Here is a 25,786-nt window from a genome sequence, read left to right as displayed (position 1 = left end):
TACTCTGAGTTCGCACGGGGAGCAGCGGTGTGGATACGCTCAGGGATCACCTTTGTAGCACACAAGCGGTGCATAAACAAAGAGGGCTGGTATGTGCTACTTTGTGGTGCCTTAGATGGTAGGCCAATAGTGATAGGGAGTTTATACGCCCCCAACACAGAACAGGACACTTTCTACACTCAAGTGGGTGCCACTCCGGACCGATCCTACCCCACAAACCCCGGAGCTCTCACGACCCGCCACGCTAAGTCATTGCAAATCTGGGCGCAGGGATGGTCCGTTAGAGAAACATGGCAAAGTCACAACGAGGGTATGCGAGAATGTTCTTAATATTCACCTACACACACACACGATCTCCACACTAGAATTGACCACATAATTTGCAGTGCATCGCTCCTAACACAAGTCAACCGTACGGCTTACATAGGGAAAACATTATCAGATCACAGCGCACTAGAAACTGAACTATTCTTTACATCGTAGACAATGCTCTCCTAGCCCTGGACCAAGGCAAAACCTGTCTCTTGATCCTTCTGGATTTCTCCTCAGCTTTCGACACAGTCAACCATGAGAAACGTCTTGAACTCCTCGAACACAGGATGGGCCTAGGAGGTACCGTCATCAAATGGTTTGATTCCTTCCTCCAGAACCGCACCCAGAGATTCTTAGTCAACAGCAACCTATCTGTTCCTTCCCTGATCTCTATTGGTGTCCCTCAAGGCTCTACTCTGTCCCCTACCCTCTTTAATCTCTACCTTGAACCACTATCTGAAATTCTTCGCACGGCCAACATCTCCTTTCACATGTATGCCGATGATACTCCGATATACATCAAAATCTCCTCTCTTGAGGACATTACCTATATGAATGATGGCCTGAATCTGACTGTTCAATGGCTTGTCAACAACCAGCTCAAATTGAATGTCCATAAAAGGGAGTTCCTTCTCATCTCCCCCCCAAAAAAAGTCAATGACAGCCCTGAATGGATTAACTCGAATACAGCACTCAACTGCACGCCAACCATAGTGGATTCTGCCAAATTGCTCGGCATAACCTTGGACCACAACCTGAATATTCGTGAACACATCAATTTGATGGCCAAAACTGCCAGGTTCCATCTGAGCTACTTGAGAAAACTAAAACCCTTCCTTGATACTGCCGACCTAAAAACCGCAGTTCAGGCGTTACTTATCTCCAGAATTGAATACGGCTACTAGACCAGATTTCACCACACATGAAGGCCTTGAACTGGATTCCTCTTGAAGGCAGAATCCAGCTCAAGCTGGCCTGCATCACTCACAAATCCTTGTTCACGAACACCCCAAAGTATCTCACCCAGAAAATTGTGATATCTGGGAGAACCAGAAACTCCTGGTATGCCAGAGACCGTGTGCTCTAGCCACCCCGCATCTGCAATGTAAAAACTAGGCTTGGGCGGTAAATTCTGTTCCTCTCGCGGAATTTGCTGAATTTGGGTAATTTTGCATTTTGCTGAATTTTTTGCTTGTTCGCGTTCTCAAAGTGCATGTTCGTGAGATATTTAACCCCGAGCACGCAAACACGTTAGCGAACAGGAAAAAAGCATTGCGAACAAGCAATTCCGTGTGTTCGTGAAATTTCTGTGTGCTCGCGGAGATTTTTTACCATTTTGCGGAGTTTCGCGTAGCGCAACTATGCGAATTCCATCCACCCCTAGTAAAAATACATAACCAAGCGTTCTCTGGGGCCGCACCAAGAATCTGGAACTTGCTACCTCTCTCCATCAGAAGAATTCCTACTTTGTTGCGCTTCAAAAAGGAAGCGAAAACCTTCCTAATGAGCAAATTCCTCCAATAACTCTCCGCTATTGTGCATTCTGCCTTTTCATGGCCTATGTTTCTGTGCATAATCTAGTGTATCGCTTGGCCTCTCCATGTATCAATTCTTCCCCTTGTTTTATTGCTGACATGTCGCTCGCTGATTTTGCTACTGTACTGTTTATTGTATATAGCGCTGACTTTTGCCCTACTGTAGTCAATTCCCTAACCCCATCCTTGTATTCTGCCTATGCATATACTGTACACAACGTGTTTATCCCTGTAAAGCGCTCTGATACCCTTACTGGTCATGTTTGCGCTATATAAAACCTCAAATAAATAACATAAATAAATACAATAAATAAGAAACTACAATGACTTGGGGACGCTGGTCCCTACATGGAGGCTAAATCCTCGCCATTTCGAAGATGGGTTCTTCGGGGACACACTGGCTTACACTATCATGAACTACTTTACTCAAAACACCAGCTCAGCATCCTCGATAAGTGTGGAATGGGAAGCATTTAAAGTAGTCCTGCGTGACACCGCGATCAGCACTGCTACAGGTGCTCGCCACCAAGTGAATATGGATCTAACACAGGTCAAGGATAAGTTAGGTAAACTTGAAAACGAGGCAGCCCTTGATCCTTCTACAAAACCAGAGCTCCAAGAGGTCTGCACACAATATGCGGAACTAATGGAACAACTATGCGTCATAGATTAAAGAGCATACATGCATAAAGTACACACCGAAGAGGACAGGCCAGGTACATTACTAGCACGTAATACAGAGTACAAAATCCTAAGTAAAATTTTAGCCAACCGTTTACAACCCCTTCTAACGAAACTAGTACACATCGACCAATGCTGCTTCATCCCAGCATGTAACACATCCCTCAACATATGCAGGCCCTGTAACATAATGTTTGCCTGTGCCACAGAGGCACCAGAGGAGGGATGTATATAGCTGGATATTTTCCAAGCATTTGACACTTTAAGCTGGGATTATATGCTGAACTTCCTGCAAGCATTTGGAATCCCCCAAGAATATACAAGATGGATCCAACTGCTCTACCTTCTCCCAAAAGCCAGGCTACACCTAGATCACATATATCACAGATATACCATATACAAAGGGGCACCAGACAAGGATGTCGGTTATCGCCCATGTTATTTGTGCTCGCACTAGAACCACTAGCCCACAGAATACGTGCGGTATTCAATGACTGGGGTATCACCATCAACCGCAGCCACCAAGCACTATCACTTTACGTGGACGATATTATGATTTACACCAAAAGACTGCAGGACAATCTAAACACTACAACGCAAATCTTTACAGTTTGAATCCATTGCAGGGTTGGCCATAAACTATGAAAAATCATATGTATTTCCATTTGGAAATGGAACCGACAACCAAACCAACCCCTTCGGAAATTGGAATATTACAATAGCTCACACTACATTCCGGTACTTAGGGATACAAGTATACAGAAGCCAACAGGACCTCATTGAGGGAAACCTACAAAAAGCAATAAGTTCATTAGGGGCTTAGATTACCTTCTGGATGTCCCTACCCCTATCAGTGGCAGGAAGGCTAGCCATATCGAAAATGGTAATGCTCCCGTGCCTTCTTCACTTTTCTACAAACCTGCCAGTAGTGATTCCCAAAACCATTTTCAGAACACTGAATACGTAACTAATTAATCTAGTTGTGGGTACAGGCTGCCGACGTATCAGCTTAATGAAACTACAATTCCCATTGGATGCTGGAGGGATGGGTGCACCTGATTTCTATGCCTTCTGTTTAGCATCGCAAATGCAATGGCTTCCATACTGGCTAGTAGGCCGAAACTTGCAAGAGATAGCCTACACAAACTAAATGATTGCACAGGGCTCACCACACAAGTTGCTGTGCCTGAATAATGGGATCCCACCCTCTGCTCTGACACTGCTCAGAACTGCAATTGCTTACTGGAAACAGGCACTAAAATATACACGCAATACCCTGCCATATGCTCTCAACATTCCACTTTTGGGCGTACCCACCAGCATTGGCACTCTCACGAATCGCAAACTAGATCTCTGGACACAAGCAGGGGTAAACACAGTGGAAGACCTGTTTGGATACGGGATACTTCTCTCACACACAGATTTCTCAAATGATCAAGGGGTCACAGGAGCACTATTTCTAATTCACCCCAGCCTGGTACGTTACCTTAAAAAGCACCCCAGGGATTAGAACCCACCACAAACAAGTTAGTTCACTTAATATATCTTATGGGTACGGGCAGGCATCTAACTTGCTGGCTCTACCATGGGACACGTACTCATCAACCATCCCCTTTGACTCTAAAACGCACCAAGTGGCAACAGGAGGTCAACAAACCGTTCTCTGACAAAGAATGGAAATCAATGCTAGAATATTTTAAGCGAGTATCTCGCAATACACTATTTAAATGTATCCAGTACATGATAACTCAAAGAGCATACCTGACACCACATAAGTTACATTCCATCTACCCAAATGTCACAGCTTCCTGTCCCAGATGTCCTGAACAAGACACAGATCCCATCCACAAGATATGGTCCTGCAGTAGACTACAAGAGTACTGGGGGAAGATAGTTGATACCCTGGATGAGGTGGTGGGTACCACGGGTTGGCTAACACTAGAAATGTGCATACTAGGAATGTACCGACAGTGAAAGGGATACAAAGTACAGGCAAGGTTCGCAGATCTAGCTCTTATACTAGTGAAAAGTGGCATCACAAGGAGGTGGAAATCAACATCACCCCCTAATTTAAAACACTGGATGCAAGAAGTTGAAAGATGGGTCCTAGAAGAAAGTGTAGCTATTCACAGAGAAGAACGCAGAGGGCTCAGAAAGATGCCAATAGAAGCTATACTGAAAGCATTCAAAGCCTCCTATACGATCAATCCAATGATAGAGCTGCACCCGCACATGCTCCTCTCTCACCCTCAAAACTTAGTCTTCCTCCCTCCATGTGACAGCTTTACTTCTCCCGGGGCTCCACATGAGTAAATATATAGCACTACTTCTACACTTACCAGAACCCCAAAACATTTACACCAAAGCAAAATGAAACTTGAATGTATGGCTCCCTTAATGACCCACACCCATGAGTGTACATGCCCAGTCGGACCTGCCACAATCAGAAAGTACATAATCATCCTTCTTGTGCCTGACAGCAGGTGAGGAGGGTGGGAAGTTTTGTTATAGCAATGTTGAGTTTATCATTAGTGCCACGTAAAAAAACTGCAATGACGTACAAGGTAGATGGCAATTCAATGACCACCTAGCTGAGCCTAAGTCAGGTCTAGCCCTGAAGACCATATGAATGTATACACTGTACCATGGAATACAATATATAGTTGTTGACACATGCTTCTCATACATTTATAATTACTGTCAAGCCATACAAGCAAAATGTACTATAACTTGCAGAAAATGAATACAATTTGTTGTTTAAAAAAAGAATGGCAGTTGAAAGGTCTTTGTCTGTTTTAATACTAGTTTCTCCAGCTTCTATCCACCCATTAATGCCGAATAAATCCATCTTATCATTTCAACAAGTCTTGTTATTGCATTCACCACTTTAATTTTGCATGAATACATTCAGCCCAAAACCCTGGTTTTGAAACACTAAGCATGAAAATTGCCATTCATTAAAATGACAAATAAAAGAAAGCCTCTTGAAACATTCATTCTAGATCTAGTTACTACACATCACCAAGTCACAGAAAAGAGTACAAATATATTGATCAACCACAATGTGATTTACCTAGTCCAGCCCGAACTGGCAGGCCAGGTCCTTCCTGGACTGGAAACAAGCAGCATAGGACCGGTTTCTGGGTTTCACACCTCATCAGCCAGGATAGCTTGACTCCAGTGGCTTGGAGAGCCTGGAGAGCTCGGGACCCAAGTCTGGGCATAACCGTCCCACTCGGAGTGACAAATGCAAAAACAACAAGCGATGGACAGAATGCGGAACAGTGTCATACATTCACCCCAGTACAGAGATCTGGGCCTATTTCCATCGTTTTATTGCTCACCATGCCATTCCAGTTTGAACCCAGCCACTGGTTACAAGCTACCCTGGTTGATGAAGGGCGATGCCCTGAAACTGGTCACAGGATGCTTGTTTCTGGTCCAGGGAGGACCTGGCTTGGCAGTTCCTGCTGGACCTTTTTGACAAGGAGCAGGATCAAGACTGATTTGCATATGGCTCGGTCCAAACTGGGGTGGTGTGGTGAACAAAAGAATGATGGATTAAACCCAGATCCTCGTGACTGGGGGTGAATGTTTGCATTGTCCAGCATTCCGTCCCTCAATTGTTTCTTTTGCATATGTCGCCCTAAGTGGGAAAGGTATGCCCAGACGTTGGTCCTGTGCTCACTTCATCATTGGATTCAAGCAAGCCTGCCTGATGAAGGGTGATGCAATGAAACTGGTCCCAGGATGATTGTTTCCAGTCCGGAGACGTCCTGGCTTGTCATTTCGTGCAAGACTGTTCCCACAAGGAACAGGGTCAAGACTGATTTGCATATGGCTCGGTCCAAACTGGGGTGGTGTGGTGAGCAAAAGATTGATGGATTAAACCCAGATCCTTGTGAATGGGGGTGAATGTTTGCATTGTCCAGCATTCCGTCCATAAATTGTTTCTTTTGCATATGTCGCCCTAAGTGGGAAGGGTATGCCCAGATGTGGGTCTAGTGCTCACTACACCACCCGATTCAAGCTACCCTGGCTGATGAAGGGTGAAGTCAGAAACTGGACCCACAATGCTTGTTTCTGGTACAGGGAGGACCTTGCTTGGCAGTTTGGGCAAGACTGCTTCCTCAAGGAGTGAGGTCAAAACTGATTTGCATATGGCTCGGTCCAAACTGGGGTGGTGTGGTGAGCAAAAGAATGATGGATTAAACCCAGATCCTTGTGACTGGGGAAGAATGTTTGCATTGTCCAGCATTCCGTCCGTCAATTGTTTCTTTTGCATATGTCGCCCTAAGTGGGTCGGGGTATGCCCAGACATGGGTCCTGTGCTCATTACTCTGCTGGATTCAAGCTACCCTGGCTGATGAAGGGTGATGCCAGAAACTGGTCCCAGGATGCTTGTTTTCGGTCCAGGGAGGACCTGGCTTGGCAGTTCGGGCTGGACTGTTCCCACAAGGAACAGGGTCAAGACTGATTTGCATATGGCTCGGTCCAAACTGGGGTGGTGTGGTGAGAAAAAGAATGATGGATTAAACCCAGATCCTTGTGACTGGGGGTGAATGTTTGCATTGTCCAGCATTCCGTCTATCAATTGTTTCTTTTGCATATGTTGCCCTGAGTGGGAAGGGTATGCCCAGAAGTGGGTCCCGTGCTCACTACACCACTGGATTCAAGCTAGCCTGGCTTATGAAGGTTGACACCCTGAAACTGGCCCCAGGATGCTTGTTTCCGGCCCAGGGAGGACCTGGCTTGGCAGTTCGTGCTAGACTGTTCCCACAAGGAACAGGGTCAACACTGATTTTCATATGGCTCGTTCCAAACTGGGGTGGTGTGCTGAGCAAAAGAATGATGCATCAAACCCAGATCCTTGTGACTGGGCATGAAGGTTTGCATTGTCCAGCATTCCATCCATAAATTGTTTCTTTTGCATATGTCGCCCTAAGTGGGAAGGGTATGCCCAGACGTGGGTCCAGTCACATGCTCACTACACCACTGGATTCAAGCTACCCTGGCTGGTGAAGGGTGATGCCAGAAACTGGTCCCACGATGCTTGTTTCCGGTCCAGGGAGGACCTGGCTTGGCAGTTCATGCTTGACTGTTCCCACAAGGAACAGGGTCAAGACTGATTTGCATATGGTCTGGTCCAATCTGGGGTGGTGTGGTGAGCAAAAGAATGATGGATTAAACCCAGATCCTTGTGACTGGGGGGTGAATGTTTCCATTGTTCAGCATTCCGTCCATAAATTGTTTCTCTTGCCTATGTCGCCCTAAGTGGGAAGTTTATGGCCAGACGTGGGTCCCGTGCTCACTACACCATTGGATTCAAGCTAGCCTGGCTGATGAAGGGTGATGTCTGAAACTGGTCCCAGGATGATTGTTTCCGGTCCAGGGGGGACCTGGCTTGGCAGTTCGAGCTGGACTGTTCCCACAAGGAACAGGGTCAAGACTGATTTGCATATGGCTCGGTCCAAACTGGGGTGGTGTGGTGAGCAAAAGAATGATGGATTAAACCCAGATCCTTGTGACTGGGGAAGAATGTTTGCATTGTCCATCATTCCGTCCATCAATTGTTTCTTTTGCATATGTCGCCCTAAGTGGGAAGTGTATGGCCAGACGTGGGTACCGTGCTCACTACACCATTGGATTCAAGCTAGCCTGGCTGATGAAGGGTGATATCCTGAAACTTGTCCCAGGATGATTGTTTCCGGTCCAGGGAGGACCTGGCTTGGCAGTTCGGGTTGGACTGTTCCGAAAGGGAAAGGGTCAAGACTGATTTGCATATGGCTCGGTCCAATCTGGGGTGGTGTGGTGAGCAAAAGAATGATGGATTAAACCCAGATCCTTGTGACTGGGGGGTGAATGTTTCCATTGTTCAGCATTCCGTCCATAAATTGTTTCTCTTGCCTATGTCGCCCTAAGTGGGAAGTTTATGGCCAGACGTGGGTCCCGTGCTCACTACACCATTGGATTCAAGCTAGCCTGGCTGATGAAGGGTGATGTCTGAAACTGGTCCCAGGATGATTGTTTCCGGTCCAGGGGGGACCTGGCTTGGCAGTTCGAGCTGGACTGTTCCCACAAGGAACAGGGTCAAGACTGATTTGCATATGGCTCGGTCCAAACTGGGGTGGTGTGGTGAGCAAAAGAATGATGGATTAAACCCAGATCCTTGTGACTGGGGAAGAATGTTTGCATTGTCCATCATTCCGTCCATCAATTGTTTCTTTTGCATATGTCGCCCTAAGTGGGAAGTGTATGGCCAGACGTGGGTACCGTGCTCACTACACCATTGGATTCAAGCTAGCCTGGCTGATGAAGGGTGATATCCTGAAACTTGTCCCAGGATGATTGTTTCCGGTCCAGGGAGGACCTGGCTTGGCAGTTCGGGTTGGACTGTTCCGAAAGGGAAAGGGTCAAGACTGATTTGCATATGGCTCGGTCCAAACTGGGGTGGTGTGGTAAGCAAAAGAATGATGGATTAAACCCAGATCCTTGTGACTGTGGGTGAATGATTGCATTGTCCAGCATTCCGTCCATCAATTGTTTCTTTTGCATATGTCGCCCTAAGTGGGAGGGGTATGTCCAGACATGGGTCCTGTGCTCATTACTCTGCCGGATTCAAGCTACCCTGGCTGATGAAGGGTGATGCCAGAAACTGGCCCAGGATGCTTGTTTTCGGTCCACGGAGGACCTGGCTTGGCAGTTCGGGCTGGACTGTTCCCACAAGGAACACGGTCAAGACTGATTTACATATGGCTCGGTCCAAACTGAGGTGGTGTGGTGAGAAAAAGAATGATGGATTAAACCCAGATCCTTGTGACTGGGGGTGAATGTTTGCATTGTCCAGCATTCCGTCTATCAATTGCTTCTTTTGCATATGTTGCCCTGAGTGGTAAGGGTATGCCCAGAAGTGGGTCCCGTGCTCACTTCACCACTGGATTCAAGCTAGCCTGGCTTATGAAGGTTGACGCCCTGAAACTGGCCCCAGGATGCCTGTTTCCGGCCCAGGGAGGACCTGGCGTGGCAGTTCGTGCTAGACTGTTCCCACAAGGAACAGGGTCAACCCTGATTTGCATATGGCTCGGTCCAAACTGGGGTGTTGTGGTGAGCAAAAGAATGATGGATTAAACCCAGATCCTTGTGACTGGGCATGAATGTTTGCATTGTCCAGCATTCCGTCCATAAATTGTTTATTTTGCCTATGTTGCCCTAAGTGGGAAGTGTATGGCCAGACGTGGGTCCTGTGCTCATTACACTGCTGGATTCAAGCTACCATGGCTGAGGAAGGGTGATGCCGGAAGCTGGTTCCAGGATGCTTGTTTTCGGTCGAGGGAGGACCTGGCTTGACAGTTTGGGCTGGACTGTTCCCACAAGGACAGGGTCAAGACTGATTTGCATATGGCTCGGACCAAATTAGGGTGGTGTGGTGAGAAAAAGAATGATGGATTAAACCCAGATCCTTGTGACTGGGGGTGAATATTTGCATTGTCCAGCATTCCGTCTATCAATTGTTTCTTTTCCAACTGGTAATTCACACATTTGAGGAGATCAAACTTCAAACCAAGCCCTGGGCTACCGAATTCTTTAAGCAACAGAACAACCCCACTACCACCACTGACATACAACTAACCGAATTGAGTCAGCTCGCGCCACAGGACACCTCCTCCATAATGAACTTGGTCCACTCAAGCCCCAACCGAGCCCTGCCCTTATCATATCCCCAAAATAGGTGAAGCCATAATCCGCCACATGCTCACCACCCTGATCAACACTTCAGTTGCCACAGCCACCTTCCCTGAGGTCTGTGAATTACATCAAAGTCAGTGCCCTACCAAAGAAGACATCAGCAGACCGAAGCAAATTCAACAACCACTGATGATCTCCCTGCTCCAGCTCCCAGTCAAAGTATTAGTAAAAGCCATCAACCAACAACTCTTCTCACATTTGGAACAGAACTGCTACTCGACTCCTCCCAATCCAGATTCCGCAGCAACCTCAGCACTAAGACAACCCTCATCGCAGCTACCAATGACGTCCAAGCACTACTCACCTGCGAAAAGACTGTGGCTCTGATCCTCCGGGACCTCTAGGCAGGCTTCATTATGGGCTTCCACCACACGTTCATCACAAGGTTACAATACATAGGCATCAAAGGAGTCGCTCTCAGATGGAACTCTACTTTCCCCACAGGAAAAATGCAAAAGGTCTGCTTCCCGCCTTCACCTCCAAGCCCCAGGAAATCCTCTGTGGAGTACTCCAGGGATCCTCACTCAGCCCCGTCCTCTTCAACACGAATATAACACCTCTGGCCATCATCGCCACAACCCATGGACTTAACATCATATCCTTTACCGACAACACACAACTCATCCTCTCACTCTCCGAAGACAACACCAACATCAAGGCCAACTTTCACAACTGCATGACAGATGTCGCCAACTGGATGCAGGAAAACTGCCTGAAGCTCAACAGGGACAAGACAGAGGAGCTGATTTCGGAAACCAAAGCTCCTCATGGAATACATCCTGGTCGCCCTCAGACCTACTCCTACCCCTACTGACTACACTAGAGATCCTAGGCATCATTCTGGACAACAAGCTAACCATAAAGACTCAGGTCAACCTCGTCTTCTCCTCCTCCTTCTTCATCCACTGCATGCTTCATAAGATATTCAAAACGCTACTCCAACGTTCAATATGCACCATACCCTATGCCCTCATATCCAGCTGACTGGACTACGGCAACACTCTCTACACAGGGTTTACAGCTCACCTCCTCTGGCAACTACAGACCATACATAATGCCACTGCCAGGTTCATCCTTGATCTCCCTAGATGAACCCATATCACCCCCTTCAAGGGATCTCTCCTAGCTGCCTGTACAAAAAAGATGCCAGTTTAAGCTCCTGACTCATGCATACAAGGCCTTACACAACTGCAGACCCACCTACTTGAACCACCACCTGAACTTCCATGAGCCCACCAGACATCTCCGTTCCTCGTCCTTTTCTCTAACCCTTAATTTCCCGCATCCGACATAGCAGATGCAGAGGTTGCTCCTTGTGCTACCTAGCAGTGAAGAGATAGAATGGGCTACTCTTTCATATACTGACCTCCCCATCTCTTCCAGAGTTCCTAAGGTCCCTAATGATCCTAAGGTTGGCTAATCAGCTGTACCCTGCCAGTGCCTGGACACCCTCATGGATAACAAGAAGTGCTCTACAAGTCTACTAATTGATTGAAATCTACTGATTGAAACTGGTGTGGGAATACCACCTGTTACAGCACAGAGTATGAGGATTCTCATACCCTGCATATTCCGAGTAGTCCAGAGGAAATCAGCCAATACTGCAAGGCCAACTCTTACAAAACTAACAAAAAAAAGAAACATCAGTAGTCGCTGAATGTAACTGCTAGATGCTGGCAGCAGAATAACATTTTACTGCTCATATACGGAAAAAGGCAAGGAGATAAATGATGAGAAAAAGGAAAGGAAAGGAAAGGAAAGGAAAGGAAAGGAAAGGAAAGGAAAGGAAAGGAAAGGAAAGGAAAGGAAAGGAAAGGAAGGTAGGGGAGGTGACGGGAGGGAAGCGAAAGGAAATGAAGTGAAAAGAAGGGAAAGGAAGGAAAGGAAAGGAAAGGAAACATTCCTATTGGTGATGTAACATGGAATGTTGTGGGGAAAGCTCCGGAGCTGGCCTTTAGTGGAAGCTGTAGCTGCTGGAGGTTTTGGCGACGAGTGACCGTGCAGGGAGTGGACATCACTACCTGTGACCTGCACCCCTGGAGGGCTTAAGGAAAGCTCCTAAAAATGTCTGTCAACTGTAAGTTTGGTGCCACTGTTTTTTTTTAGGAAACCGGCACTGCGAGATGATACATTGCATTAGGAAGCAGTGCTAAACTGACTTTGATGGCTATTGACTTATTTGGCAACTAATTAAAACCTCTGACACTGTATGCAAATTATGCCATGAACCATAACAATAACACGCAATTTAATTAAGAAGAAACGTACCTATTCCAAGCATCTCCTTCACATTGTCGTGTGCATCTCGTAATTTTGGCCACGAATGGCACGGAAAAAAATAGGACAAGTTTCTACTGAGGAAAGTAAAAGAGGACTGTTTCCTTGACCTTAAACCTTAACTTCAAGGGCATGAAAGAGAGGAAGGACAAGTTGCTACTGAGGGAAGAGAAAAGGAAAGTAAAAAAAGACAGTTTCCCTTATAAACATGGACAAAAAAAAGGAAAACAAAAGAATACTCTTTTTACCTGAGATAGTGCTGTTAGCATTTTTATTTTAGATTATTATTTGAATTTATTGTGTTGGTCTTTTGTTTTAATTAATTATATTAGCTAATTATTTTAATTTGTTATATTTAATTGTATATTCAGGATGGCTGAGCAAAGTATGATGGCACCTCCTACATTTTTACCCGTGCCTGGTGAACCCTCAATTCCATGGGAAAGGTGGAAAAATATGTTTTTCACCTATATGGTTGCGATAGGGGGAGAGAAATATGGACCGATCAGGACACAAGCGATCCTGTTGCATCATCTAGGGAATGTGGCCAGGAGAATATACGATGATTTGCCTTTAACATTATTGGCTGTTGGGGATGGACAAGCTGCAAATGTTTATGATATGTCTTTAACCCCTTGAGTGCCCGCCCCTTTCCCCGCCCTGTGCCGGGCGTTTCATTAGCGGGCGGGGTTTATGACGAGCTGGTCTCGTCATAGGCACAGCGCAACCGCGGCCCATGACGAGACCAGCTCGTCATGGGCACTCAAGAGGTTAATTATGCTTGATATGCGCTTTGTCCCAAAGATACATTTTGTATTTGAGAGACATAAATTCTTCTGGCGGGTGCAAAGAGACGATGAAGATATATTGACTTATGTGGCTGCATTAAGGGGATTAACTGTCACCTGTCAAATTCAAGATCTAACAGAGAGTTTGATTAGGCATCAAATTGTGCATTGTACCAACAATAAGAGAGTCAAGGAGAAATTGTTGGCAAAAGATTTTAATCTAGAGGAGACAATTCAAATTGCGAGGAGTATGAAGAATGTGTCTTTGTGGCTTAAGGGCATGGAGTCAGGGAGTGAAAAAGTGCAGGAGGTTATTGAGGAAAGTGTTGTTGAAGCAAAGGGAGTAGAAAGGAAAGAAACTGTCAAACCAAGTGCAATAAATGTGGGGACTGACACTGGAGTGAATAGGAAAGGTAGAGCAGGAGTGGTTGGAAGTAAGACCTTGACGAATGAAATGTAAGACATGAAAACCATAATTTGTTATAGGTGTGGTAGTCCTGGACATATTAGTTCAAGTACGAGGTGTGGAGCTAGAAACTTGATTTGCAGGAACTGTGGTAGAAGGGGTCATCTGGCTAAGGTATGCAAAACGAAAAGTAGGTTGCAGCTGCAAGGAGTGTGAAAATATTAAGGAAGATTTGAATGGATCAGGTTGTTGAACCTTTGCACAAAGTGAATACTTGTGAAGATATAAGGAGTATAAATCAACAATAAGAGAGGGAGGGAAGCTACTGGAGCCACTCTTAATCCCCCTGGATTATATGGAACAAACAACAGAAGAGTGAATCCTGAATTCAGAATGAACTAGCATAAAAAAGTGCTCACTGTGTTTTAAAAGAACCCTCACTCACCAACCTGGTTGGTGACATGCTTCATCATTGGGTTCCCACCAGAGAGGCCGAGTGCCTCTCTGGTGTGCTGCGACGCCTGAACTACAGTGGAGCTGGATTTTTTGAGAAGGCAGTGCAAATTGTGGACAGTGTGTAATGTGAAGTTAAAAAGGTGTCGCAATTTTATCCAGAAATGATTTTAATGGTGGAAAACTGGACACAGTTAAAAGATGTGTCGGATGCGTAGAACCTGGTTTTAATAGACCAGTTGCATCCTGGATTATGTGAAAGAGGTCAACATGTTTCTGCTTCTAAAAGTGTTGAACAAAGCATTCGTCAGGACCTAGAGGGACTACCACAGCGGTGTAAGTATGCTAAGGCGCACCCTGACCTGTGGAGTCTGGGACCGCTTTAACTCACGGTTCCTAAATGGCATTCAGGACTTCTGAAAGCTTTGATCTCTGTTGAAACAAAGAAAAAGAGACAGTTGAATATGATAATTCACAACACGTATGATGGTCAAGGGGCATGCTCCATTTGTTGGTGTATACTCGAAGGTTCGCATGCAAACCATATATTGTGCTCTCACATGGACAGTGGTAAGATTGTACTAGCGTACAGTGATTCGCAGTGTCACTGTGTAAAGTTGTGTCAAAATTCCAACAACAAATTCAAAAGAATTGCACTCTTGTAGGTATAAGAGGAAGAAATAACCATTGTATTAAATATCAATAGAACTCAATCGTAATGATATCAGTTCAGGGTTTGAAACAAAACGATTGAAAGGTGCCGTCAACAGAAACTCAGAAAGTGGACTGAGTAAAGGAGGCGGAGGCAGACGTGGTGCAAGCAGAAGAAAACGCAGGGCTTTTCATACATCAAACAGATTGTGTTAAGTTCAAAGAGGCGCGACTTAGGGGCTTAAGTGAAGTACAAGTATACCTCATGGCATGAGTCCTGGTGGGGGGCGGGACTTGTAGTCACACACTAAGTACACGAAAGGGGAAAACAGAAAGATTCAAACAAGGTATAGGTTACTGCTCTAACCGTTGGATTGATCCAGAAAGAGGGATTTACTTCGTCAAATCTTCTGCCCGCCCGGTACCTGTCTTTACCCTCCAGAGGACTCGAAGGATAAAAAGCTTCACACAAGGGAGGTATAATATAGGAAGTGGACTGGTATTACGGGGGAGTGTTCATGCAGGCACGATGACGTGGTGATGTGGGGCCGCTACGGACACTAAATGACTAGAGCGCTGCAGTCTCAGTCAGCGTGTGGGATATTAACGTGTAAGTCTACAAGACGTGGTGACGTAGGATCGCTACGAAGACCAAGCGGCTAAAGAACTATGGTCTTAGTCAGCGTGTATAATATTAATGTATAGGTCTACTGGGATGCTGATGTATTACCATTAAGTTGTTGTAGCATTATTAAAACATGAAATTTTAGCAATTGAGCACACATTGATAAAAATAGGTGAAGGCAAGAAAAGAGGCGTGCGGTGTCTAGTTCACTTTTACCGATGCTCGCAGGTTGAAATTTAAGATTGTTGCTAATGTGCTCAATCGAAAAAATTAAAAGTGTAGTTAAATGCATTATCAGTGGAACGTGAGTTGTCTAATTCAGGTTTAACAATGCTCGCTCAATATGTCATCAGAAGGCTGGGGGACATGTATGACATGTAGTGGGTAGAAAGGATAACTGCCCAGAATGAGGGGGCTGGCATTGGGCCGAATGGGCTGAGTGGAGTATATCTAGCACCTAAGTACAGAGCCCCATGGGATGTTATCATTAAAACCCTGTATGTTAGTAGAAAGACGATAAATCCATCTTTGTTCTTTTTCAAACAGAACGCTGGCTGACCTGTTTCCTAGTGTGATTTGTTCGATCACCAGCCAGTGAAGGTCGTTCACGGTGTGGTTTATTCGAGCGAAGTGCTCGGTCAGTTTGATTATGTTCTTTCTGCAACAAATGTTGCTCCGGTGTCCCACGATCCACTGCTTAATTTTGCGGGTAGTCATTCCGACATACCTGGTGCCACAAGGGCAAGTTATGAGGTAAACCAAATTAGACGAATTACAGTTGGTGTGTGCGTGTTGCGTCCAAACTTTTCCGGGTCCAGCTCAAGGGTCTTAGAGGCTGAGGTCAGGTGGCACACACTGCAAGAACCATAGGGAAAATGCCCTGTTACTTTTGGAAGACCCCATGAAAGGAGGTCAGAGGGAGCATTGTCATTCATTATAGGCCTAGGTCGCGTATGGACCAGGGCATCCTTGATGCTCCTAGCTTTTTAAAAAGAAAATAATGTTTTTTCCCATTTCAAGTTGTTGCTTTCCAAAATCCGCCAGTGTTTACGGATTGACTTCGTTACTGCGTTTGATACAGTACTATACATGGTAACACATGTAAGTGGAATCTCCTCCATAGGTTTGGGTATTTCTTCAAGTAAAGCTTCTCTATGCTGGTTCCTACCCCTTTGGCGACTCTTTTTGAGAATCTTCTCAGGGTAACCTCGTTTTTGATGTTTCTCAGTCAAGCCCGCTGCTTGTGAAAGGAAATCTTCCAACCTGCTACAGTTGCGTCTTAAACGGAGATTCTCTCTCAGAGGTCTTGGGTGGAAACTGGAGAAAGCTAAGAGGTTGTTTTTTGCGGTGGGTTTATAGCGAGTTTTTGTAATCAGTTTTCCTTCTGATTTGGTAATGACCAGGTCTAGGAAGATCAACTTGTTCTTGTCAAAGGAATTGGTGAACTTGAGGTTCGGAACACAGTCATTGATCCATTCGAAGAATTTCAAAAGTTGAACTTCGGGTCCTTGCCAGATCACTAGAACGTTGTCTATATATCTTTTCCAAAATTATATATAGGACGCAAAAGGGTTACTTGTAGCTAGAATGTGTCTTTTTTCAAAATCATAGACATAGAGGCCAGCCACACTAGGAGCAAAGGTACTGCCCATTGAAGTACCTGTGGTTTGCAAAAAGAGACTTCCTTTGCATTCAAAAATGTTTCTCTTGAGGGCTAGAGTGGCACATTCAACAATAAATTGTCTGGGTGTCCGGAAATCCCAAGTAATGGCTTCTAAGGCCTCACTGATAACCCTAATGGTATCGTCCTGGGGTATACTTGTGTACAAGCTCTCGATGTCTAGGGAGACCAGAAAGGTGAGATCTTGGTCCACCCTAATGTCTTGGAGAAGTGTCAAAAGGCTCTTTGTGTCCTTCAGATAGGTGGAACTTGCCTGAATCAGGGGTTTTAGGAAAAAATCACAGTATATGGAGAGCGGTTCCAAGAGTGAACCAATGCCAGAAACAATTGGGCGACCTGGCGGGGGGGTTCTGTTCCTATGGGTTTTGGGCTGGGTGTAGAAGTAGGGGATAGTGCCCTCACCCTTAGTGAGGAAGTCTGCTTCGTGTCTGCTTATATGTCCATTAGCTTCAGCTTCCTCAACCAGAGTGACAATGGTTGTTCTCAAATCGATGGAGGGGTCAGCTGGTAAGGGTGTGTAGTTTTTCCAGTCATTAAGGAGACGTCTGCACTCAGTGTCGTAATCTGCAGTGTCCTGGATAACCACACCACCGCCCTTACCTGCTGCTTTTATGACAATCTTGGAGTTAGACTGGAGGGATTTTAGTGCCTCAAGTTCGATACCACTCATGTTTTTAAAAACGTCTGTCTCCTCAAATGATTCTACGTCATTAAAGACTGCCTGTTCAAAAGCAAGTAGTTCTGCTGGGACAGTGTGGGGTGGAGGTGAGAATGTGGATTTTAGGCGTAGTCCTGTAACACTTTTGTCTGTTAAGGAATCACTAGGTTACTATTTCTCAAAAAAAGACTTCAATTTAAGCTTTCTGAAAAATTCTGTCAATTCACAATGAAGGCGGAAACGGTCGAGGCGTGCTGTCAGGACAAAATTTAGGCCCTTTTCCAGAACTTTAAGTTCTGTTTCGGTCAGGACCAGAGAAGAAAGGTTGGTAGCTAAGGTCTCTGATTGCTGGGGCCCGCTTGCTGGATTCTGGATTTGCTCCATGTGTTGTTCCCCACGGCCTCGTCTTGGTCCCAGTGTACCTGTCCGTCTTCTCTTTCCCCGGCCTCTCCGGCCTCTCTCTAAAAAAGGGGGACGGTACATGTTCTGACGGTATGGAGGGACTGGCATGAAAGGAGGGTTCCAGACCATCATTGGGAACTGATGTTGTTGGTATTGGTTGGGAAACATACCACCCTGGTTAGGGAATAACAGCCAGTTTTGTTGATAATGTTGTTGTCTATCCCTACCTCTACCTCGCTGTCTAGGTTTGTAGCTATCCCCACTAGATCCACTGGTACCTCCCTTGTGTGAAGCTCGTTATCCTTCGAGTCCTCTGGAGGGTAAAGACAGGTACCGGGGGGGCGGAAGACTTTGACGAAGTAAGTCCCTCTTTCTGGATCACTCCAACGGTTAAAGCAGTAACCTATACCTTGTTTAAATCTTTCTTTTTTTCCCCCTTTCGTGTACTTAGTGTGTGACTACAAATCCCGCCCCCCACCAGGACTCATGCCGTGAGGTGTACTTCTACTTCACGTAAGCCCCTAAGTCGCGCCTCTTTCAACTTAACACAATCTGTTTGATGTATGAAACCCATAGGCAGAGAACCCCCCCGCCAGGTGGCCCAATTGTTTCTGGCATTGTTTCACTCTTGGAACCGCTCTACAAATACTGTGATTTTTTCCTAAAACCCCTGATTCAGGCAAGTTCCACCTATCTGAAAGACACAGAGAGCCTTTTGACACTTCCCCAAGACATTAGGGTGGACCAAGATCTCACCTTTCGGGTCTCCCTAGACATCGAGAGCTTGTATGCAAGTATACCCCAGGACGACACCATTAGGGTTATCAGTGAGACCTTAGAAGCCATTACTTGGGATTTCCAGACACCCAGACAATTTATTGTTGATTGTGCCACTCTAGCCCTCAAGAGAAACTTTTTTGAATACAAAGGAAGTCTCTTTATTATTTTCTTTAAAAAAAAGCTAGGAGCATCAAGGATGCCCTGGTCCATACGAGACCTAGGCCTATAATGAGGGACAATGCTCCCTCTGTCCTCCTTTCATGGGGTCTTCCAAAAGTAACAGGGCATTTTCCCTGTGGTTCTTGCAGTGTGTGCCACCTGACCTCAGACTCTAAGACCCTTGAGCTGGACCCCGGAAAAGTCTGGACGGAGCGCGCACACATCAACTGTAATTTGTCTAATTTGGTTTACCTCATAACTTGCCCTTGTGGCACCAGGTATATCGGAATGACTACCCGCAAAATTAAGCAGCGGATCGTGGAACACCGGAACAACATTTGTTGTAGAAAGAACATAACCAAACTGACCGAGCACTTCGCACAAATAAACCACACTGTGAACAACCTTCACTGGACGGTGATCGAACAAATCGCACCAGGAAACAGGTCAGCCAGTGTTCTGTTTGAAAAAGAACAAAGATGGATTTATTGTCTTTCTACTAACATACAGGGTTTTAATGATAACATCCCATGGGGCTCTGTACTTAGGCGCTAGATATACTCGACTCAGCCCATTCGGCCCAATGCCCGCCCCAGCATTCGGGGCAGTTATCCTTTCTACCCACTACATGTCATACATGTCCCCCAGCCTTCTGATGACATATTTTGCGAGCGTTGTTAAACGTGAATTAGACAACTCACGTTCCACTGCTAATGCATTTAACTACACTTTTAATGTTTTTGATTGAGCACATTAGCAACAATCTTAATTTTCAACCTGCGAGCATCGGTAAACGTGAATTAGACACCGCACGCCTCTTTTCTCGCCTTCACCTATTTTTATCAATGTCACAATTGCTAAAATTTCAAGTTTTAATAATGCTACCACAACTTAACGGTAATAAATCAGCGTCCCTGTAGACCTATACGTTAATATTATACACGCTGACTGAGACCATAGTTCTTTAGCCGCTTGGTCTTCGTAGCGATCCTACGTCACCACGTCTTGTAGACTTACATGTTAATATCCCACACAGAACTATGCGGAGGAAACCAGAACCTCAGTGAATTGTGGTGTACCAAAAACTCACCTCAGTACCCAGAACCCCTATCTGCCCAGCATCAGTGTCCCATTTGTTATCCGTATTCTCTCGGAGGTCCCAATATATAGACAACACAGAACAAGCGACTTAGAGTACTCTCAGGAATGGTGGGAATCAGAAATACCTGTTCGCTATTATTCTCATATCAGTCCACAACAAAAGTAATCAGAGACACGGTAAAGTTTGAAAGGTTTATTTTATAAACTATGTGTCCTAAGATGCAGTACTTTGGCTAACATAAGCAGACAAATGATTATAATTAAAACCATCAGCATTGTTACAATACCATAGATAATGAAGGGAGAAATCATATTACAAATGACAGTGGATTACAGCCACCTTCCCTTAGCTAGTAGGCTAGTATTATTATACTAATAGAAGGTCGCTAGGCTTGAATGGGGAACCCATACCGTAAAGATCAGCGTAGGTGAATCACATCACAGGATCAGCTTTGCTCTGCTCCTGGAAATGTTCTTCTCCAGAATGTGTTTCTAACGCATGCAAACTGTAATATTAAAGGCTTTCGGCATTCAGGTATTTGCAGCGGTGTGCATATTATAGCTAGAGAGTGGGCCGATCAACCTGAACTGAAAAATATACATTGTCTGGCGGCTTAGAGTGTTTTGCACACAATGTTCAGATCAAGGTCGCAGTGCATGTCTAGGGATGTGAGCAACAGACAGTTCTCATGTGAAGAAAAGGCAAGTAAGCAGTTTTCAAATAATAACATGTCTCTGCAGTGTCGTGTGCAAAAGCAGCAAAAGTGGCAAGATGGCTTGTCTAACATCTAACGCGCTTATGCTAACATAGCAATGTATGTATCTAAATTGCTGCCTTCACTACAACACGCAGACTGAGACTGCAGCGCTCTAGTCATTTAGTCTCTGTAGCGGCCTCACATCACCACGTCATCGTGCCTGCACGAACCCTCCCCCGTAATACCGGTCCACTTCCTATATTATACCTCCCTTGTGTGAAGCTCGTGATCCTTCGGGTCCTCTGGAGGGTAAAGACAGGTACCGGGTGGGCGGAAGACTTTGACGAAATAAGTCCCTCTTTCGCAATACATTAGATTGACCACGTGATGTGCATCCGGTAGCCCAGGCTCAATCAGGATCCCCTCTACATCCCTCCTCAATCACTCCGTTCCCCCAGCCACAGTCTTTGCTCTCCCTATGTTCATGGAATATTAGTGGTCTTTCTCAGAAACTTACTAACTCAGAGATCCATTCTTTCATCTTTGGTCATGACTTAATTGCACTGCAAGAAACCTGGGCTTCTCAATCTAGCCCAGTTATAGGTTTCATGGAATTCTGGAAACCGGCAATTAGAACCTGTCTTTACGGCCATCCTAAAGGTGGTCTGTCGATATATGTTTCAAATAACCTAAAAGGCCCGATTGAGACACTGACCTTTGACGAAGACTGGTTACTTGGTGTTAAAATCAGTGCATGGAATAATCAGCGTTCTCTTTTTCTTCTTAATGTTTATATCAACCCCAACACCCGTTCAAAGAAGGCCCACTTAACGCGTCTAATGAAAATTGTGTGTGACCTGGTGGCGGATTATCCCAACTTTGACTACCTAATTACTGGAGATTTTAACACCAACCTTTTTCAGGGTAATTCCACCGACTACGAAGGGCTTTTTCCATTAACAACCCCGGAATTTAAGGCCCAGTCCAAACCCCTACACCAAGCCTACTGTGGCCTCGGTGAGCTCTGTGTGCTGCAATTTTTAAGTATTGGTTTTCTGGTAATGAATGGCAGATCCACGAAGGATACTCCCCCCAACTGGTCCTGGTCAAATGGCCGCAAATGCTCCTATTTAGATTACACCATCTGCAATTCAGCGCTGTTCCATCATTTGACCAACTACAGTATTCTTCCTCGATCAGGAAGTGATCACCGTCCCCAAGTCGTTATCCTTAATATTCAGCCAGACTTTCATAAACCTGCCTCAACGACATGCCCAGGAATTTACACAGAAAACCTAAAAGGGCTAAAATGGAATGACGATATCAGCCCTAACATTATGGAAGCTTGTTTGGCATTTATCACAGGAAGCACCGCCACAGCGGTCTCTTCCACGGGTGCGTGGTCATCTTTCTGCTCCCAACTGACAACTTGCTTTCCTTCTAGCCAACACGCTCACAAGGCTCTCGTTAGCCGCCAGTTCCAAATCTCCAGTCATACAAGGGCACTGAAGAAATCTAGAGACAAAGCTCTGCGATCTCTTAAGAAATCCCCAGGAAATAATGAGCTTTCGAATGGGTTTAAAGTAATCCAAAAATTACTCAGGGTCGCAATACAATCTGATAAACGACGCCATCTAGCCCAATTTTGGTGCAAACTTCTATGGGAGAGCAAAAGCTGTAACTCTAAAAGATTCTGGGCCCTAATCAACCGACAAAACGGTAGCTCCTCTAGATCAGGATCAGCAAACATCGCAGAAGCGACTTGGTCTGCCTATCTGACTGACCATTTTAGGGCCTCAGAGGTCTCTGTGTCTACAGTCTTATCTGTTCCTAAACAACTGTCACTCCTTCCACAATCGATCAGGAGCAGCTCGATGGTCCGTTCTGATATACGAAGTGAAGATCTGCAAGTCACTCAAGTAATGGTCACCAAAGTTCTTGTAAAAGCAAGATCTGACGGCGCTCCCGGTCCAAACGGCCTACCACAGTCCTTGTTCAAAACAAACATTGCTTTATGGTCAAGATATTTATCAAATCTTTTCAACTATGCTCTGACAAGTTCAACCATCCCGGACTCATGGCGAGGGGCAATAATCCACCCGATATACAAGTCCAGCTCTCATGCATCCCCAAACAATTATAGACTAATAGCTTTGTTAGACATCGAAGCCAAGTTCTTTGCAGGAACATTATTGGAGGAACTGAGACATTGGGTAGAGCAGAATAATCTGATTCCATTGAACCAAACTGGCTTCACTGCCTCCTCCGGCACCATGACCAACTTACTATCACTGTCTATCATTGTTAACAATGCATTAGTCACATCCAGTATGGTTTTTTGCTGTTTTATAGATTTTAAAGCTGCATTTGATCGGGTACCAAGGGCAGCTCTATGGGAGAAGCTTAAAAAATGGGGGATCCCAGATAAGCTCTTGGCCGCGATCACCCAACTTCATTCGGGCACGTGGGTACAAGTGAAGTTGGGGACCGGCACACATCTCTCTCGGAAAATTATGACAACTAGAGGAGTCAAACAGGGATGTGTGCTGGCCCCCCTCCTCTTCAATCTGTTTATTGCAGATCTGCCATCCTCCCTTGAAGAAACGAACAGTCATTCGCCCAAGTTGGGAGGTGTCCCGATAAGCAATCTTTTATATGCCGACGACTTTGTCCTTTTTAGTTTGACACGGGTAGGGCTGCAGAGGCTATTAAACAGACTGGAAGTCTATACATCCATGAATGGGTTGGATGTCAATCTAAAGAAAACCCAGGTCGTCACTTTTGGTAGAAAGCTATACCGTGGGGGTGGTTGGCTGTTTAACAACTCTAGCCTCAGAACAGGAAATACCTACAAATATCTCGGGGTCACTTTTGACTCCAGGGGTAACTTTAACCAACAACGTAAGGTTATCTCAGTAAAAGCCATGAACCTACAGGTAAGCTTCTGTAAGCTCTCAAGAAATCTGTCTGGCCCAAGCCTGTCCCCATTACTGGAAGTTATGAGAGCAAAAATTGGGCCCACTTTGACTTATGGTGCTGAGATTTTTAGGGGGAAATTAAATTCCTCTTTTAATCAACACGTGACGAAACTTTACAAAAAAATCCTCCCCTTGCCCAAATCAGCTTCTGCTGCTCAGATCAGACTAGAATTCGGTCTATTAAACTATGAAATTTCAGCCACTGGTCTGTATCTAAACCTGTGCCACAAACTGAGACAGGCAAAGCCAGGATCATTGGAGTCCTTAACCTGGTTGGATATTTCCCAGACAAATCCAAGCGGCCCTTACAGCCGCCTTTTTAAGGATTCGATCCGAGAAATGTCTGCTGGTGCATTATGGGACCTCAACCCTAGTAAAGCAGCATTTAAAACTAGCATTAAGAACTGTATTCGAATGAGGTCCCTGATCATTGATAAAGCCCAATTTGCTAAACGCAGACATGCTTGGGCAATAATGTCTTCATATGGTCGGTTAGCCCCCGCATCTTATTTATCCTGCACTTACTCCCTGTACCTAAAAACCAGCTTTATGGCCGCCAGACTGGGTGAATGGCAATTTTTAAAAGATCTTCCCGTCTGGCGCCGTTTGTCAGAGGCCGTAACCTGCAGGGGGTGCGGCATGTCTCCCGAAACCATGGAGCATATAGTCTGTCTTTGTCCATCTTTTATGTCACAACGTAGACGTAAACTGAAAACTGAGTGGAACAGGCTGGGAATCCGAACGTGCAGACAAGCAATTATTGCAGCATTAATGCCAGAAAACACAGGTCTAAATATTGCTTTTGCAATTTTCTTACGAAATGCTTACCGCTCTCTTAAGTAGTTACGGGCTGGTTCGCTTTTATGCTTTTGTAAGAGCTATTTCTTTTTATTTTATGATTTCTCAACTGCTGCATATACCTCTTTATTGAACTGTTGCTTTGCACAATTGGCTGTCACTTTACGGTCCATGGTCTGTACTCATGGTCCTTGTCAAAGACTTGTATCTAAATGCACTTTAAATGTTAAACTGGACATTGTACTTTGCACATTAAGTCCTTTTCCATTGACAGATTGGTGAAGTTTTTTATTGTATTTTGAAGTTTCTATTAACTACCGTTTTTATGCTAAGGTTCTGTTTTTAAAATGTTTTGCTGTGTAACTTTGAGGTGATCTTTTAAAGATATTTTTTATATCTAAATAAAGTATACCTACGTACCTACGTAAGTCCCTCTTTCTGGATCACTCCAACGATTAGGGCAGTAACCTATACCTTGTTTAAATCTTTCTTTTTTTCCCCTTTCGTGTACTTAGTGTGTGACTACAAATCCCGCCCCCCACCAGGACTCATGCCGTGAGGTGTACTTGTACTTCACGTAAGTCCCTAAGTCGCGCCTCTTTCAACTTAACACAATCTGTTTGATGTATGAAAAGCCCTGCGTTTTCTTCTACTTGCACCAAGTCTGCCTCCGGCTCCTTTACTCAGTCCACTTTCTGAGTTTCTGTTGACGGTACCTTTCAATCGTTTTGTTTCAAACCCTGAACTGATATCATTACGATTGAGTTCTATTGATATTTAATACAATGGTTATTTCTTCCTCTTATACCTACAAGAGTGCAATTCTTTTGAATTTGTTGTTGGAATTTTGACACAAATTTACACAGTGACACTGCGAATCACTGTACGCTAGCACAATCATACCACTGTCCATGTGAGAGCACTATATATGGTATGTATGCGAACCTTCGAGTACACACCAACAAATGGAGCATGCCCCTTGACCATCATGTGTGTTGTGAATTATCATGTTGGACTGTCTCTTTTTCTTTGTTTCAACAGAGATCAAAGCTTTCAG

Source organism: Triturus cristatus, chromosome 2_1 (genome assembly GCF_964204655.1).
Source record: "Triturus cristatus chromosome 2_1, aTriCri1.1, whole genome shotgun sequence".
Classification (NCBI taxonomy): domain Eukaryota; kingdom Metazoa; phylum Chordata; class Amphibia; order Caudata; family Salamandridae; genus Triturus; species Triturus cristatus.
The sequence above is the reverse complement of the archived record's forward strand: the minus strand, read 5'-3'. Positions refer to the sequence as shown.